Below are 5510 nucleotides of genomic sequence, written 5' to 3'. Positions count from 1 at the left end.
AGTATCAGCTGAAGAAGGAAGTAAAACCACAGGGCACTGCTGGGCGTCCCACATCAGCACTGCGTGAATTGTACGAAATATGAAAGGAGGAAAGTCTTTTAACATTTTCCCTCAAGTTTTGTATTTCTCTTCTTTTAGGATTCAAGGTAGATGAGATAGGTCCTGCTGAAACAGGGGAAAGGGGTAGAGGCTGGTCGGCTTTTCAGGTGTGGAAAAGGAGGCAGAGAAGCCAGGGCAGGACATTTCTGAGGTCCACTCATGGCTCAGTGGAGATCCCAAACTTTCTCACTGGTTTAAAGCCACAGAAGCTAGACATGCACACCCCAAAGGGACTAAGGTCATACCAATGAATAGAAGTGACCTCTCTGCAGTACCACGGCTCACAAAAATCTGAGAAGTCTGGAGAGCCGAGTCAAGCCAAGCCCAGCCCAGGGATTCTCCACTTCCCCAGCTGAGCTTAAGGATTATTCTTATTTCCTCAGCAGCTGCTTTGGGTTTACACTCACCACCTACCTATGGAAATGGGGACTCACACCCACTTACTCCATGTAGCAGAGTAGGATATGTGGAGAAGATGGATTACTTTTGTCCTTCTGACTGTATTTTACTTTTTAATGCCCTGGATGTTTATTCCTTTATCATGTATTAATTATTGGCATTCTCTAGGCTTCCTTCTGTCTTAATCTGATTTAAAACAGACATTTGCATTTGAAAAGTAGCTAGCATGTATAGCAAATCCTTTCCCTTGGTTTGCTATTAATGCAGCCAGCTTTGATGTATTATATTAATGCTGTTTGCCAGCGGTAAAATTAGCACACCACCTATGGAGAGGCACTTCCTTGGTGAACCTACTGCTTTTACCCACAGGCAAAGCATCTACCTCCCCTGGTGTAAAACCTGGATCCTGACTGCAGCAGCATGGTCACACAACCACCCCTCTCCCCGCTGCCTCTGTGCTGGTTTTGGGAGGTCCAGGGGCTCTGCATCCTGCCCACAGCGCAGGGTGCTGTATGCAACCCCCAAACTGCAAACCTGCCTCTGGGGAAGGGTGGATTTACAGGAGAAGGATTGGACATCTGTTGCAATGGAGGAAGCGAGAGCTAAACACACTACAGTGCACCCAGCCAGCAGCTGAGAGTTGTGCAGGGAACAAGGCAGGTGAGTGCAGAGGAACGCGTGGTCAGAAGAGGACCGGGCAAGATCAGGACTTGCCTCATGGTCTTCACGAGGGTGTAAGCACAGGGGCTGAAATGCACGTCTGCTTCAAAATTATCTAACCTTCCTGTTGCAAGATCTTGGCCAATTAGGGAACAGAATAAATCAGTCCTCTGGTGAGTTCAGTATAGTATTTAATTTTTTCCTTTTTTTTTTTTTAATTGTACTGTATTGCTTACATAATTCAGGCCTTTTGGGGAAGCTGCCCTGAGCTTGACTGATCTGTTTAAATTGGTGCAAAGGGCACATGGTGCCACCGGCGTGACTCAGGTTGGTTTAACTGCAATGATGAGCGGTGGGCGTGGGACCGGGTGACCAAAGGTGCAGGGTCAGGCTCACTGATGTGGCAGTAGCTGAGCTGTCCCAAGTCACCAGCCTCAACCCCCCGCGGCTGCTCGTGCAGGGTTTCCCTCCACTCTGCTGGGGTCTGGCACCCAAACTGCGGGGAGCAGCCTCTCCTCACCCCACTCGGGCACAACATTCCAGATCAGCTGTGACCCCTTGAAGGGGAGGGTTTGCTCACCTGGCTCCTGCCACCAGGACCGGGTGAGGAGCAGGATTTCTGTGCGGCAGAGCTGGGGAGGGCACAGCCTTTGGCAAGAATTAACACTCAGCAGCAGGGGCTGGAAACCAGGCTCTCCCAGAAAGAACAGCATGTCTGATCATGGTGTTGGTCGATCAGAAACAGCTCAAAGTAAACTTGTTTCTTCCTAAATGCCCATGTAGAGTTTTGCACCAGGTTGAGTTGGTTTTAAAAGCATTTCATTATTACAGCTTCTACCCATGGATAAGACTTAAAGCAGCTTTAAGAGCTCATTTACAGAAAGGGTTGGAAAAGTTATTTCAAGTTAACAGCCTACATTGCAGTAATAGTTATTTGAACAGGTGGGGACTGGGGGAAGTAGGGACATTAGCCAAATTGTGAATCATAAGCTAATCAGATTGCCACCCATGTTTGCACCAAAAGAAAAAAAAGCGGTGCACGAAAATACCACACATGGCCAGCTACGGAACTGACTCAGCAAGGACCCAAACTTTTGTTGGGGTTTGCTGGGGTGAGTGGCTACACCTCCATTTGATACAGCCAGGGACTCCCTCTGGATGCCACCAGAGGCTGGCTCTCCTCTCACTCCACCACCTCTGGAGGCCTGGGGCTTCTGTGTATTCTTTGCACCCCACCACATTTCTGCTCCATCCCAGCAGGGATGAGTTTGGGGCTTTGCACTCTTTACATTTACTCTTCACTGGGTCTGTTCTGCCAATGGGATCAGCCCTCAGATTTGAGGCCATTCCCACAGGTGAGCTGGCAAAGCAAAGAGCCCAACTTCAGATGTCCCAGGTGGACACCCGCAGCCTCCAGGGATGCTGCAAGCTCCTCTCTGGTGCAGGAGGACATGTGTGGCTGTCCGGGAGGAAGCGGGTCACAAAGCTGTTCCTTGACCCTTCCAAAACCCAGGTGAAAGGCCGTGCAGGACCACGCCATGGCCCAGCTATGCTGGGCAGCAAGGGGTGCAGTGGGTCTGCGCTGCCCGGGAACCACAGTGGGGATTTGCCTCCACTGAGGAGTCCCTGGGGGGGATAAAAAAAAAAATATGGAGATGTAACCAGATTAAAAATAAAATAAAATAAAAACTACACTGTTGAAATTCTGTTGATGTCAGTGGAATTCCTCATGTCTTACACCAGCGAGCAGAAAAATCAGATCTAAAGTGCTGAGGCTGCTGGCAGATGCTTGCCTGTTTGTGTGTGCAGCGGAGAAAAGTGCTTGTTTGGTGCTGATTGCAGACTACGGAATAAGAGCAATTTCTCATCCCACCTCCACAGAAGCTATTTAAATGTTCTACACCCACTTTGAAAGATGCTCAGTTAGAAAGGGAGTAAATCTGGAAGTTATTACTCCTCAAAGGAAGAAGCACCAATAAATAGGCTCTAAGACTGCCCGTGCTCTTGGGGAGAGCACCCACCTAAGATCTATGGCTCCCTCCGCCAGCCTGTCTTTGCTGTGAAATAGCTCTGATTAGGCAGCCCACAGAGAAAGCAGGCACTGGGGGAAAGAGCCCTGCAGCTCGTTTCAGAGGAGTGTTTTGAGCCAACACTTTGCCCCAGTGATGCTACGAGCCGGAGTCCGGCTGGCTGTGAGCAGACACCTGGCAGAGGGCACAAGCCACCATGGGGTCCCCATCCAGCACAGGACGGGAGGGAACGGCCAGCAAAACCCACACACTCACAAAGCAAAGCAGCAGGCAGAGCAGTAATTAAAAAAGCCCTTATGAAATACCAAGGACAGGGTCACGCCACATGCAGTCCCTACACGCTGCCCTTTCACCTCCCTGGGGATTCCTGGCCACAAGCTCACCTGCCAAGTGAGTGGCGTTTGCCAGCTCTTTCCCAAAACTGGCAGTGGAGATTGAACCCCCATCGCAGCACCTCTGCAGGGCTCCTGGTGGGCAGCCACCCACTGCCTGGCCACCCTCTCACCCCGCCGTGTCCCGTGTCCCATGTCCAGCTCACTCTTGGCTGACCCTCCTGCCCAGCGGGCTGCTGCAAAACCCAGAGCAGCCACTGGCCAAGTCTCTTCCCAGTGGGAAAAGTTAAACCCAGGTGGGGATCCAGGCCACCTGCCCTGCAGATGGGGAGCCGGCTGTGAGCCAGGGACCTTGCCACTGGTGGCTCCAGAGCCATCTGCAATGCTGGTCACACCTGAGAGCAGGTGTTCAGGCAGCCAGGGAGCTTTTCCGGTCCCACTACACTAGATGCTTGTGGATTTTAGGTGTTTCCACATTAGGCTGCACCCAAAGAGAGACTTATATGAATTTATGCACCAAAAATAGCTGCAGAGTGCCTAAGTCCTCTAATGAATCTCATACAATGCTACTGTCAGGCAGCTGCTTGTATTTATACCCTCTCAGCACAGCCATCCCGCTCTGTAACGCAGCATACCGGGGACGCAACTCTACAGCGAGTTTCAGGCAAAGCCTTATTTTTCTCTGGCTGTCCCCCAGCAGACCTCTACTGTGAGATCAAGATCTTAATATTTATCACCCTCTGATTTTACTATCTATTTAATGTCACAGTAAATCAGGTGCCTACACTGCTATCCTTCCATCCCACCTGAAACCCTCACCTTCCTAGCAAAGGGCAGTCATGTTTTTCCTTCAAAATAAACTAATTATAAAACCGCAGTGATTTTGTCACATTTAAACAGCCTCTGTAACAACCAATTATTTCTGAGGACATGAGAAACAGCTGTTGTGGTGCCGAAGCTCAAACAGTTACATCTCAGCTATTTGAATGGATAAGAGTTGATATTTTTATTCCCATGTGATATTACTAAAACATGATAAACAACCGCAGTGTTAGTATTAATTTGTGGAGCAAAGATCACTTTAATTTGCTCCAAGCTGAGGCATAATTTTAACTGAGTATTACCACTCCACAAACAACTATTTGAAAGTCTGTTCTGTCTTTCCCTCCTTTCTTCCCCCTTTCTTTTGTTTTTGATAAAGCAACACAACCCTGGGCAAGGGCTATTTGAAGGCAGAGAAAGTTTGTAAGCCAGCCTTAGATCTTTTCAGATTGGGGAGTGAACTTCAGAAAATGCTTTCCAAAGTTTAACACAGCACAGTCAACTATTGAATAAAAGGAGAGCGCCGATTTTGCCTCCTGGGGACCTTCTCGACTGCCACCAGAAGGCAGGCAAACATCACAAGGGAGATGGTTCCTCTCCAACGGCCTTCAGGTGACAACTTCTGCAAAAAGCTTCACTCTTTGATCTGCGTATAGTTACCCAAATCCAAGTGGGATCTGCAGGTACTCAGCAACTGTGGAAACTGGGCTGCCTTCATTTAGGCTTCTAAATATAGAGCCAAGCTTGGAGCTCCAGGCCATCGGCTCTGCAAGTATTTGCTTAATTCTTTGGAAATCATTGCTGCACACAGCCATGGAAAACCACGTCCATGGCACAAAGAATGGTGGTTTGAGCTAATTAGGCAACAGGGTAACATTTTTTTAACTGCACATGTGGCCGTTGCCATGCCCTTCCAAACATCTTAGCTGCGCTGCATTTTTATGCTGTTTTTCTCCCTAGGATCATGACACACCTGACCACGGTGATAAATCAGGTCTTGTGTTGTCTTTTTATCCAGAAAAGCATTATCAACCCCATTTGTCTGGAAATCTGAGGCCCACAGGTAACCTAGCAGAGTGATTACTCCAGGCAGTTCCAGGAGGGGAGTCCCACACCACCCCCCGCTGGGAAGATGCTCTCCTGGAAGGCATGAGGACGATTCCAGCTC

Source organism: Caloenas nicobarica, chromosome 2, assembly GCF_036013445.1.
Source record: "Caloenas nicobarica isolate bCalNic1 chromosome 2, bCalNic1.hap1, whole genome shotgun sequence".
NCBI lineage: Eukaryota > Metazoa > Chordata > Aves > Columbiformes > Columbidae > Caloenas > Caloenas nicobarica.
The sequence above is the reverse complement of the archived record's forward strand: the minus strand, read 5'-3'. Positions refer to the sequence as shown.